The 14,148-nt window shown below is 45.2% G+C and overlaps 1 long non-coding RNA gene across 1 annotated transcript in view; it reads right to left on the bottom strand.

Annotated features, from left to right (window-relative positions):
• The window catches only part of LOC306937024, a 52,515-nt gene extending 43,685 nt beyond the window's left edge, over window positions 1-8,830 (bottom strand). Inside the window, exons 1-2 of the long non-coding RNA XR_013791581.1 lie at window positions 8,416-8,830; window positions 8,023-8,275 (exon numbers count right to left, since the gene is read on the bottom strand). This is a non-coding gene — a long non-coding RNA (uncharacterized lncRNA). The remainder of the gene's footprint in view (window positions 1-8,022; window positions 8,276-8,415) is intronic.
• Between the last annotated feature and the right edge of the window lie 5,318 nt (window positions 8,831-14,148).

Below are 14,148 nucleotides of genomic sequence, written 5' to 3'. Positions count from 1 at the left end.
AAGTCGTCTCGTCAGATTCAAAACACGTACACTAGAATACATTATTCAGACAAAGAAGAATCGTAAAGGTAGGTGGTTAAAATACGTGTTCAAAAGCTCTATATCGTGATAGTACTCATTGCGTATAGAGTGACAGAGAGACGAGAACTGCATTATTGGCACCTCTTCTTGTATCAAGCTATGCTTGGAGATTGTCCTAAATACATCCCATCTTTCCTGAAGTGGGACTCTGAACCCTCGCTACCACACCCGGTCAAGGACTCTGAACCCTAGCTACCACACCCGGTCAAGGACTCTGAACCCTAGCTACCACACCCGGTCAAGGACTCTGAACCCTAGCTACCACACCCGGTCAAGGACTCTGAACCCTAGCTACCACACCCGGTCAAGGACTCTGAACCCTAGCTACCACACCCGGTCAAGGACTCTGAACCCTAGCTACCACACCCGGTCAAGGACTCTGAACCCTAGCTACCACACCCGGTCAAGGACTCTGAACCCTAGCTACCACACCCGGTCAAGGACTCTGAACCCTAGCTACCACACCCGGTCAAGGACTCTGAACCCTAGCTACCACACCCGGTCAAGGACTCTGAACCCTAGCTACCACACCCGGTCAAGGACTCTGAACCCTAGCTACCACACCCGGTCAAGGACTCTGAACCCTAGCTACCACACCAGGTCAAGGACTCTGAACCCTAGCTACCACACCCGGTCAAGGACTCTGAACCTTAGCTACCACACCCGGTCAAGGACTCTGAACCCTAGCTACCACACCCGGTCAAGGACTCTGAACCCTAGCTACCACACCCGGTCAAGGACTCTGAACCCTAGCTACCACACCCGGTCAAGGACTCTGAACCCTAGCTACCACACCCGGTCAAGGACTCTGAACCCTAGCTACCACACCCGGTCAAGGACTCTGAACCCTAGCTACCACACCCGGTCAAGGACTCTGAACCCTAGCTACCACACCCGGTCAAGGACTCTGAACCCTAGCTACCACACCCGGTCAAGGACTCTGAACCCTAGCTACCACACCCGGTCAAAGACTCTGAACCCTACCTACCACACCCGGTCAAGGACTCTGAACCCTAGCTACCACACCCGGTCAAGGACTCTGAACCCTAGCTACCACACCCGGTCAAGGACTCTGAACCCTAGCTACCACACCCGGTCAAGGACTCTGAACCCTAGCTACCACACCCGGTCAAGGACTCTGAACCCTAGCTACCACACCCGGTCAAGGACTCTGAACCCTAGCTACCACACCCGGTCAAGTAATTTCCCCAAATTCAAGGGACCAAAAGTTAACTTTGAACTTGGTAGATCTTCCTTTAGCTTCTGTGCCCCTAAAACAACATGCAACGACCTACAAACGACATTAACATTGACCACACTGGTACCTTGAGTCGTTTTAAAACCTTGGTGAGCATACAGACCCCCACAATGTGTAACTGTTTTTAGATCGTTTTGAAATTTGTCTTATCTTTTTATGTGTAACCCTACTGTATGTAATTCACATACAGTATACCTTTTGTTTTTCTTGTCCTGATCCTCCGATACATTGTGATGTTTCTCTATGTATAGAGATATATATATATCTCTAACTTTTAAAAACCTTTCTTTTTACACAGTCTATTGTTTATTATGTGGTGTTGTTATTTTATTTATTGTCCGTTCAATGATTTAACGATGTTTTGTTGTTGATTTATCCCATAAACTACCTCTATTGTACTGTATTTTATATGTAATGTAAAGCACTTTGTGAATTTTGTTCTGAAAAGCGCTCTATAAATAAAGTTTATTATTATTATTATTATTATGTGATTGTATTACTCGACGACACTGACAATGAGTTTGATTACTCAGTGTAATTTAGAGAATAAATAAAACTTGAATGTTTGTTCAGTAAACAGGAGTCTCCATGTCTGTCCAGCCTTTTATTACACACAAAATGTATTTTCAGGCCAGGATACCAATTTTATCCAATCAGGATGGAGGAAAATATCCCTTATAGCCTACCTTTAACGGTATAGGGTAAGTGATATGTTTTGGTTAAATAAAGGGTTAAATCACTATATTCTAATAGTAATCATTGGTATAAGAGTGTTTGTTCAGGTTACTGAACAAACGCCCATTTAGACCTGGGAACGATTCTACAAAATGTCTTCTAAATCATGACAGTTTTCTGAAAAACCTATGTTTCTATGTCAGTGGTTCTCAAACATTTTCATGTCAAGGACGCCCAAGATTATATGTATTTGGCCGCCGACCGCCATCTGAAAATATGTTGTTCCAGGGACCCCCCCCCCCCCCCCCCCCCGTTCGCTCTGAAAGAATATATATTCAAAGATTTGTGCCACATTTTCACGATTTTTCAAAAATAGCAGACCTACAAGCTCGTAGCGCGGCTCGGTGCCGCGCTATGAGCTTGTATATCTGCTATTTTTCAATAGCTATGCTTAAAACACCAAGAGGGGTTCCTGCCCGAAAAGGGTTAAAGAGCTGTAGGAATAGAGAGACTCCTGTTTACTGGGGAGGAAAATACTAGCACTATGTAAACAACTATGATTAGTGTCAGATTATAGAGCTATTACCACTTGTTTAAAGCCATCATTATGACTCACAGCACCTCTAAACCACATCATGTATAATTGTGTCATTATTTCGGGTGATGTTGTTTACAAGCATTTTGTAAAACCTGTTTCTTCTACACCTCGTGTCCGACGGCTATTTTTAATGTGTTATCTAACCGAAACACTCTAGCCTGTGTTGTTGTTGCCTGTACACAATCATGACAGGAAATATATATAAATATATATATATATATATATATTTTTCAGTCAAAACATAGCCTATACGCTTTTCATTGTTTGTCAGACACAGAACATAAGTTTACCTGCCAGTGATAACCGACTCCTTCCTAAACAGCTTGGAGGTTAATTGGCACATTTCACAACAACAAATTAAATTGGGCGCAGGTGGTAATTAAAGGCTCTGTTCCATTCTCTAATTCAGGGGGTTCTCAACCCGTGGGTCGCGACCCCTCGGGGGGTCGCCAAATTAGTTTAGGGGGTCCCCAAATAAAAAAAAAATAGCAGACCTACAAGCTATGAGCTATGAGCTTGTAGATCTGCTATTTTTCAATAGCTAAATTATAACAATGCTTAAAACACCAAAAGGGGTTCCCGCCCAAAATGGTTTAAGGTTATTGTAGCAGTCAATTTCGGGAGTCGGGCGGGGCGGGGGTCCCGAGACATTGCCAAAGCATTTCCGGGGGTCCCCGGCCAAAAACGTTGAGAACCCCTGCTCTAATTCACCCTTTGTCAAGTCCCGCCCATGGTTGTGGCCCTCTTCGCACCCATTGGTTGCCGTTTCGTGGTTGGACAAAAATCCTCTCTCTCTCTCCATCCACTACCATATTGAAATAAGGTGTTTTTCAGTTGCTTCATATTGATATTCTGTGAGTTCAATTCTTATTTTAAACTTGGTGTCAGTAAGAAGGAACATCACAGGGGCAGCACGGTGACTGCAGGGCAGGTCATGTTTGTTTTTAGTTTTTTTTCCCAAAAATGATGTTTTAAATGATGGGTTAAATAAAGGGCTACGTCACTATATTCTAATAGTACTCATTGGTATAAACGTGTTTGTTCAGGTTACTGAACAAACACGTTTATACCAATGATTACTATTAACTTAAAAAACGACAAACAAAAAAAGTATTTTCAGATAATTTAACCCATTTAGACCCGAGGTCGATTCTACTAAATGTCATCTAAATCATGACAGTTTTCTGAAAATCCTGTGTTTCTAAATCAGTCGTTCTCAAACTCAAGAGTTTAAAGATCTACAAGGGTCACCCAGCGATGGTCACCAACTCTCCATTTATCTGGGGACCACCTGGAACCCCCTCAAGGACCACTGGTGGTCCCCGGACCACCTGGAACCCCCTCAAGGACCACTGGTGGTCCCCGGACCACCTGGAACCCCCTCAAGGACCGCTGGTGGCCCCTCAAGGACCGCTGGTGGTCCCCGGACCACCTGGAACCCCCTCAAGGACCACCTGGAACCCCCTCAAGGACCACCGGCGGTCCCCGGACCACTGGTGGTCCCCGGACCACCTGGAACCCCATCAAGGTCCACTTGTGGTCCCTGGACCACCTGGAACCCCCTCAAGGACCACGGGCGGTCCCCGGACCACCTGGAACCCCCTCAAGGACCACCTGGAACCCCCTCAAGGTCCACTTGTGGTCCCTGGACCACCTGGAACCCCCTCAAGGACCACCGGTGGTCCCCGGACCACTGGTGGTCCCCGGACCACCTGGAACCCCCTCAACGTCCACTTGTGGTCCCTGGACCACCTGGAACCCCCTCAAGGACCACCGGCAGTCCCCGGACCACTGGTGGTCCCCGGACCACCTGGAACCCCCTCAAGGTCCACTTGTGGTCCCGGACCACCTGGAACCCCCTCAAGGACCACTGGTGGTCCCCGGACCACTGGTGGTCCCCGGACCACCTGGAACCCCCTCAACGTCCACTTGTGGTCCCTGGACCACCTGGAACCCCCTCAAGGACCACTGGTGGTCCCCGGACCACCTGGAACCCCCTCTGGAACCCCCTCAAGGACCACTGGTGGTCCCCGGGCCACTGGTTGAGACCTACAGGGGATGAAATATTACCATAATATTGACGACATTGTGACCGGCTGTGATTTTTTTTAATAATTGGACGATCCACAGCATGTACGTTCTCTGCATCAACCAAATTCACCACACGACAATACCCACGTACAGGTAAAGTAACATAGTATAGACCAGGGGTTCTCAACTGGGACCCCCCGGAAATGCTTTGGCCATGTCTCATAGACTTTTCAGAAAGTATTTATTTAAAGACGTTTACACCGCAGACAAAGCCAACTCTTGTTGTGACAAATCATGACAATAAACACAATGTTTTGGGCCAAACAAAGAATTAGAAAGTAGAAAAAAACGGCAGGTTACAACACTTTTCTTGTTGTTTTTCTTCTTTGTAATTATTTGTTTGGTCCAAAATATTGTGTTTGTTGTCATGATTTGTCACGACTCGAGTTGGCTTTGTACGACGCTTAAAAGGTCTTTAAATAAATACTTGTTGAAATGTCTATGGGGAAAATGCATTGGGATTCATTTCCTGGCGTCGTCACGAAAGGGGGCGGGACTGCGACGCTCTATAGCCTATACTTGAGAGCTGCAATACAAGCTACATTAGATGCATGTATACATTTAGTAGTAATGTACAGGCATTAGACCTAAACACTGTAATCATCTATTTTTTGTACCAACAATTTTGGTGGAATAACTTTTTTCTTTAGTAGAGACCTCTGATGTGATATGAGACAGACAGACAGACAGACAGACAGACAGACAGACAGGAAGGACTACATGAATTGCTTGTTACAAAAGCAGGTATCAGGTATAAAACCGACAATACAAATGTAGAACAATAACACCTTCTCGCCCAGGCGGTGGCGTAACCGTCTGGGCACCCGACTGGTAATCCAGTCGCAGTGTGCCGCGCGTTCGACTCCCGAGCCCGACACGGCCTTTACTGCATGTCTTCCCCCATCTCTCTCCCGTTTCCTGTCAGCCTACTGTCTGTCCCTTCAAAAACCAATAAAAGGCGTAAGCCGCAAAAAAATATCTTTAAAAAAAAAATAACACCTTCTCAAACAGTGACACCAGTAAGTATGTAAAGGTTGTAATCTACGGTGTGACACACATAATAACTACCATCTCATTCCCTGTTTATTAATATTTATGACTGCTGATCTCACAGTGGACTCGACGTGTGATGTGACATTTTAACAGGGTTTACATTCCATCACAGTTCATGTGTTCAATCATGTACCTCTCTGCGTATACACTGTGCTCTAGTTTACGCACACTGAAGACTAGAAAATCACGTGAATTCATCAACATATACTGACTTGGAGCATACATATTGTGTGCGTGTTGGGTCAGGTTGAGCTGGGGGGTCCCGTCCCGTCTGGGGGGTCCCGTCTGGGGGTCTAACGACATTCAGTCCACAGCCAGATGTTTGGGACCGATGACGACTCAGATTTTGGAGAGTCCTCCACTAATTACCCGACGTTCTGACATTTATTTATTTTTTCGTATTCAAAAAGTGCAAACTTTTGATTAAAGTTGATGCTAAACATTTAACTTTTTTATTTCATTCAATCTAGCCCTGTTGGAAAATGATCAAAAACAAACGATCTACAAGCTCGTAATCTCTTTGCCACGTGTCGGGCCTCGTAGATCACACTATATCATTTTGTTTTAATCTTTGAAAACTTTTGAAAATGTTCTCCTAAAATTACATGACCCAAAACTTATTCACAACAGACAAATCGGGACACATCGGCTGTAATACTTGCCAATAATGATATCATTTAAAAAAAAGTCATTTAAAAAGTTAATTAATGGCAGTTTATTTTCTTAAAAATGTTCAGCCAAACTGAAATATGGGTCGGGCTGTAGTTCAATCTACGGCAGTGGTGGATGGGAGTTGTAGTTCAGTCCACAGCAGTAGTGGATCATGGCAATGTGTAGGCTAGTTCAGTCCACGTCGGTGGAGGATCATGGGAGTTGTAGTCCAGTCCACAGCAGTGGTGGATGGGAGTTGTAGTTCAGTCCACAGTTTTGGTGAGTGGGAGTTGTAGTCCAGTCAACACCATTGAAGGATCATGGGAGTTTTAGTCGAGTCCACAGTGGTGGTGGATCACGGTAGTCGTAGTTCAGTCCACAGCAGAGGTGGATGGGGGCTGTAGTTCAGTCCACAGTGGTGAAGGATCATGGTAATTGTAGTTCAGTCCACAGTGGTGGAGGATCATGGTAATTGTAGTCAATTCAACAGCGGAGGAGGATCACAAGAGTTGTAGTTCAGTCCACACAAGGAAGCTCTGAGCAAGGACTGTCTAAGGACGAGACGCGAGGACCGTAAGGGCGACGCCATGTTGCTCACATGGTGCTCCATGGAAGGAAAGAAACATGCACAGTTGAGACCAGGAAGTTGGATATGACAAATCATAGATATGGCACAAATGGCCCAGCAGATGGCGTGATGCCAATGAAAGGAGAGATGCTTGTATGTCACGTCCGACCAACATTACTGTCTGTGTGATGATCCATGCTGGGACTTACTTATCCATTTGCTGTTAAAACGTTAATATAAAAGGTAAAATGCAATGACGTGACATGATATGTACAAGCATATCTCCTGTCAGTGGCATCACGCCATCTGCTGGGCCATTTGTGCCATATCTATGATTTGTCATATCCAACTTCCTGGTCTCAACGGCGCCTGTTTATTTCCTTCCATGGAGCACCATGTGAGCCATAGACATATATACATAGACGCCCTTTCCGGCTCTGAGGCGCGTGTCACCAATTGAAGGCGGAAGCATTAGCGGAAGCAAGGCGGAAGCTTGTCAAGCTTCCGCGTGCGTAACATAAGTCCCGGAAAAGACGCGCTGTGATTGGCCAGTAGTCACTTGAGTGACAGCGAGAGACATGGAGGAGTCGCATGAGTGACGTCACTTGGGCAGCGACGCAGTCGCCTTCAGCAAATGCCTTCAGCACTTCTAAATAAGAAAGCTGCGGAGAACTGTTGCTTTGTGTTCACTCTTTAATGTTTTCTGTTAGTAATCTAATCCCCCTGGCTCTGATGTTGTATTGTTAATAACTTTGTTGTTTGTGTTTGTTTGTTTGTCTTGTTTTGTATTGTAATGTATATTGTCATGACTGTTATAAAGATTTGTTAAAAAAAAAAAAAGCCTTCAGCACTGCACTTCCGCCTTCATTGGGATACACGTCGCTCCAATGAACTGCAGCGGCAAATGAGGCATCTATTTCTTATAATATCTATGATGTGAGCAACATGACGTCGCCCTTACGGTCTTCGCGTCTCGTCCTTCTTAGACAGTCCTTGGCTCTGAGAAGGAAGGGAAGTGGTCACGTGACTGGGCTGCGGCCATGACACTTTCATGGACACTTTCATGGGAGCCAAACTCACACCGGAAGTGCAATGAATACATGGCAGTGAATGGAGCCGGCTGGACCAGCTCATGACAAACATTATTTATGAACAATTGAGACCTTTTGTAAAGTAATCACTTCTGGAAAATAACAGAAGACATATCACAGGTTGTTTTCTAATCACTTACTTTTCGATGTGCACAGAGTGCACAGTATATAATTTTATCTGAGGATCTAAACAGCAGCAGGTATCGTTTCTGGCTCCGAAGTATCGCAAGATTTGTCTGCCAGACAGGAAACGGTGTGGGAAGTCTCGCGATACTTGGTACGTTCAGAAAGGTACTTTGTGCTCTTTAGATACCATACCAAAAATTACACAGTGTACACATCGAATAACAACACAGCAGACAATAATGTGTTACATGTCTTCTGTTGTTTTCCAGAAGTGATTACTTTACAAAAGGTCTCAATTGTTCATAAATAATGTTTGTTCATGAGCTGGTCACTGAGCTCTCATTGACTCCAGTGCATTCTGCCAAACTTCCGGGTAGTTTGGCTCCCATGAAAGTGTCATGGCGCAGCCCAGTCACGTGACTTCACTTCCTTCTCAGAGATTCCTTGAGTCCACAGCGGTGGAGGATCATGGGAGTTGTAGTTGAGTCCACAGCGGTGGAGGATCATGATAATTGTAGTCAATTCAACAGCGGAGGAGGATCACAAGAGTTGTAGTTCAGTCCACATCGGTGGAGGATCATGGGAGTTGTAGTTCAGTCCACAGCGGTGGAGGATCATGGGAGTTGTAGTTCAGTCCACAGCAGTGGAGGATCATGGGAGTTGTAGTTCAGTCCACAGCGGTGGAGGATCATGGGAGTTGTAGTTCAGTCCACAGCAGTGGAGGATCATGGGAGTTGTAGTTCAGTCCACATCAGTGGAGGATCATGGGAGTTGTAGTTCAGTCCACAGTGGTGGAGGAGCGGGCGCAGCAGGCGGGGGTTCGGATGGAGCCGATCATCATCCTGCTCCTCTTCCTACGACGGCTGTCTGCCGGCGGGACGCTCTGCCTGGGGGCGGGGTTAAAACGTTATCATAGTTAACACCCTGAGCGGCAAGGACGGAGTTCTCCGTTCAATCAATCAGTAACGCCCAGCGCTCAGGACGGAGATTGATAAAAAGAGAGACGGAGATTATTGATATCAAAACCGATCGCATCGCTCCACAGACTGGGAGCGTCTGTTGCGCAACATTCGATTTTCCGGTGGGACGTCATCGAAAATGTTCCCCCCATAACCATTTTAGCGGATGCGATCGAAAATCTTAAAACGTGAATAATAATCTAAATCATTCCATCCAATTCTAAGCAAAGATTATGTGTCAGACGGCCCACCGCGGTCCCGTCGCTAGTCGTGTTATAATTAATCATACCTCCCGTTGTTGTCGATCGCCTTGGGAGTGTTTTGGCTACATAGATAGATAGATAGATAGATTCAATTTATTGTCACTGTACAGAGTATACAAATACTTAGACAGCGAAATGGAAGGTGTACAAAGAGTACTGAGCCGCTGCAACATGAGTCGCGCCGCCACTGACTTCTCTTTACATCAGAAAAAATAGAAGGATAGTGGACAGAGAGGGAGGGGGGGGGGGGGGAGTGGACAGAGAGGGAGGGGGGGAGGGAGAATACATCACATCACATTACATTACAGTTGCATTGTATCGTGTGGGCACAAATGATCTTGGGTGGGGGGCAGGACGGGTTGTAGGTCTGGGCACCAATCAAAAAGCACTACCAGCACGCCCCTCTTCTGGTTGGAAGGGCTGCGTGCGCGTAGGAACATCCCGGATGTAGCTGCTTCAGCTACATCCGGGATAGCGCCTGGTCCGTCGCTAAATGTGCTTCACTGCTATAAATCACTGGGCTCTGATTTAATGGATTAAATAACCCCGGGAGTTCGGGGTGTTAACACATTGTCTGCTGCTAACGAATATATACAGTACGTTTTGTATTAGCCATCTATTGTCTGCTGCTGACGTATACGTTTTATATCGCTTTGCTCTAACCCCGCCCCCACGAAACATGCACTCCATAGAGTCCTGTTTAAATGACGATCTTCTCTCGCCGTCTTCTCGGAAACTACGTCGCTGTCCGTGGTGTTGATCATCCATGCGAGGCTCGGATCTGATTTGTGATTTTTCACGGCATCACGATTAAAAAAGAAAAGAAAACGAAACGAAATTAGCAAGCCCACTTTGAGAACTAATGAATTGTATTTGTATAATGAATTGCATTTTTATAGCGCTTTTCCAAGTGCTCAAAGCGCTTTTCAATGGTTCATTCATTCATACATTGGGAGGTGAAGCGGCGAACACTTCCCACATTCACCGACGGTGGCGAGCTCACACAGACCGACTCATTGGAGGCGATGTAGGGTTCAGTGTCTTGCCCCAAGGACACCTCGACATGCGGACAGGAGGAGGAGCCGGGATTCGAACCGCCGACCCAGGGATCATTGGACGACCTGCTCTACCTCCTGAGCCACAGCCCAGGGATCATTGAACGACCTGCTCTACCTCCTGAGCCACAGCCGCCCACTTCAATTCAAAACTAAACTGACATTATCCCACCGTGAACGCATAGAGCACCGAAGTCTGACGTCAATATCGGTAGAGGGCGCAAATCCACGGGTTCATGTACTTTTTATTTGCATTGTAATCCCCATAGGGGGGGTTTTAGATCGCCTCATATAAGAACTGTGTTTGAAAAATAAACATGTCATCCCGGCCGCTTCACTCATATGGATATGAAGAATCAACTGACTGAGAGAAAACGCTATCGTTACTGCTACTGAATTAGTTACATTTTCGCTAGAAACAGACTGTATCATATATGAGTGACTGACTGTCGCAAACGATACAGAGACACCTCCCCGACAATAACGCCGAGACAGCTTGTTTATTTTTGGACCACAACGCTTATATGAGACGATATTAAGATGAGCCCATGTTATTCTCCATGGGGAAATGACTTCCACGAACCACCGAAGGGATGAACGAGTTACGTCAGGACTTCGGTGCTCTATAGTACATCATTTTAGATTTTATAATTTAATATTCAAACATAGCCATTATCCCCGAACGGGTCAGGAATAATGAAACACAGTAAACCTGGATGTGCTGGTGTCCTGCCGGCAGAGCTTGGCGGCGCGCCCCGCTGTCTCTTTGATCTGCAGCTCCAGGTGCTTCTGGATGGCCAGGCCCAGCTCCTCAGGGTCTACGGACGCCCCGTACACCTCCCAGGTCATCCCCTCTGCATCCCACTTCACCTGCAATGACACTGCATTTATAATACACCTCCCAGACACAGCATTTATAATACACCTCCCAGACACAGCATTTATAATACACCTCCCAGACACAGCATTTATAATACACCTCCCACTTCACCTGCAATGACACAGCATTTATAATACACCTCCCAGACACAGCATTTATAATACACCTCCCAGACACAGCATTTATAATACACCTCCCAGACACAGCATTTATAATACACCTCCCAGACACAGCATTTATAATACACCTCCCAGACACAGCATTTATAATACACCTCCCAGACACAGCATTTATAATACACCTCCCAGACACAGCATTTATAATACACCTTCCCAGACACAGCATTTATAATACACCTCCCACTTCACCTGCAATGACACAGCATTTATAATACACCTCCCAGACACAGCATTTATAATACACCTCCCAGACACAGCATTTATAATACACCTCCCAGACACAGCATTTATAATACACCTCCCAGACACAGCATTTATAATACACCTCCCAGACACAGCATTTATAATACACCTCCCAGACACAGCATTTATAATACACCTCCCAGACACAGCATTTATAATACACCTCCCAGACACAGCATTTATAAATACACCTCCCAGATACAGCATTTATAAATACACCTCCCAGATACAGCATTTATAATACACCTCCCAGACACAGCATTTATAATACACCTCCCAGACACAGCATTTATAATACACGTCCCAGACACAGCATTTATAATACACCTCCCAGACACAGCATTTATAATACTCCTCCCAGGTCATCCCCTCGGCATCCCACTTCACCTGCAATGACACAGCATTTATAATACACCTCCCACTTCACTTGCAATGACACTATTTAGTATTTATAAATACGTAGGTTATAACCTTAGGCTATAACCTTATTCCTAAACTTAGGGGAGGGCAGGAGGAGGGGGGGAGACGCACACCAATAGGATCCACCGGCTGTTTTGGCCCGGCATATTGAACCCGCCCCTCTAGGCCACAAATCACACAGGCTGGGGCAGGCTATGACCTCAGTGAGACGGTGCCAAAACGCCATTCCTAAACTTGACCCCAGTAAAACTATGCCTAACCCTGAACTTATTTCTAACATTATTCTCTAACGCTTCTGATGACTTTTAAGGTTTCGTGAGACGGATTAGTTAAAGGTGACTTTGCTTCCGGTTCATTTGGGGTGAATTTCTGGGTTTTAAAAATAAAAGGCCCCGTGGATCCTGTCGGAGTTCAATGGTGGCAGTAAAATAGTTTTAATCCATTGAGACCTGGAACACATCCATGTCACGTTAGCGTTTAACCACATTAACCATTAACCCATTTTGGGCGGGAACCCCTTTTGGTGTTTTAAACATTATGTTATAATTTAGCTATTGAAAAATAGCAGATCTACAAGCTCATAGCGCGCCACCGAGTGGCGCGCTATGAGCTTGTAGGTCTGCTATTTTTGAAAAGTCGTTAAAATGTGCCTCAAATCTTTCCGAAAATTGTCATGATTTAGAAAACTTTTTTTTTTAAATTATGACGTCAGGCCTGAATGGGTTAATAATAATAATGAATTGCATTTTTATAGCGCTTTTATAGTGCTCAAAGCGCTTTACAACGGTTCATTCATTCATACGTTGGGAGGTGAAGGTTCATTCATTCATTGGGAGGTGAAGGTTCATTCATTCATACATTGGGAGGTGAAGGTTCATTCATTCATACATTGGGAGGTGAAGGTTCATTCATTCATACATTGGGAGGTGAAGGTTCATTCATTCATACATTGGGAGGTGAAGGTTCATTCATTCATACATTGGGAGGTGAAGGTTCATTCATTCATACATTGGGAGGTGAAGGTCCATTCATTCATACATTGGGAGGTGAAGGTCCATTCATTCATACATTGGGAGGTGAAGGTTCATTCATTCATACATTGGGAGGTGAAGGTTCATTCATTCATACATTGGGAGGTGAAGGTTCATTCATTCATACATTGGGAGGTGAAGGTCCATTCATTCATACATTGGGAGGTGAAGGTTCATTCATTCATACATTGGGAGGTGAAGGTTCATTCATTCATACATTGGGAGGTGAAGGTCCATTCATTCATACATTGGGAGGTGAAGGTCCATTCATTCATACATTGGGAGGTGAAGGTTCATTCATTCATACATTGGGAGGTGAAGGTTCATTCATTCATACATTGGGAGGTGAAGGTTCATTCATTCATACATTGGGAGGTGAAGGTTCATTCATTCATACATTGGGAGGTGAAGGTTCATTCATTCATACATTGGGAGGTGAAGGTCCATTCATTCATACATTGGGAGGTGAAGGTTCATTCATTCATACATTGGGAGGTGAAGGTTCAGTCATTCATACATTGGGAGGTGAAGGTTCATTCATTCATACATTGGGAGGTGAAGGTCCATTCATTCATACATTGGGAGGTGAAGGTTCATTCATTCATACATTGGGAGGTGAAGGTCCATTCATTCATACATTGGGAGGTGAAGGTCCATTCATTCATACATTGGGAGGTGAAGGTCCATTCATTCATACATTGGGAGGTGAAGGTTCATTCATTCATACATTGGGAGGTGAAGGTCCATTCATTCATACATTGGGAGGTGAAGGTCCATTCATCCATACATTGGGAGGTGAAGGTTCATTCATTCATACATTGGGAGGTGAAGGTTCATTCATTCATACATTGGGAGGTGAAGGTCCATTCATCCATACATTGGGAGGTGAAGGTCCATTCATTCATACATTGGGAGGTGAAGGTTCA

This window comes from Electrona antarctica (genome assembly GCF_951216825.1).
Source record: "Electrona antarctica genome assembly, chromosome: 2".
Classification (NCBI taxonomy): Eukaryota; Metazoa; Chordata; class Actinopteri; order Myctophiformes; family Myctophidae; genus Electrona; species Electrona antarctica.
Note: the sequence above shows the minus strand (reverse complement) of the source record. Positions and strands in the feature narration are given on the sequence as shown.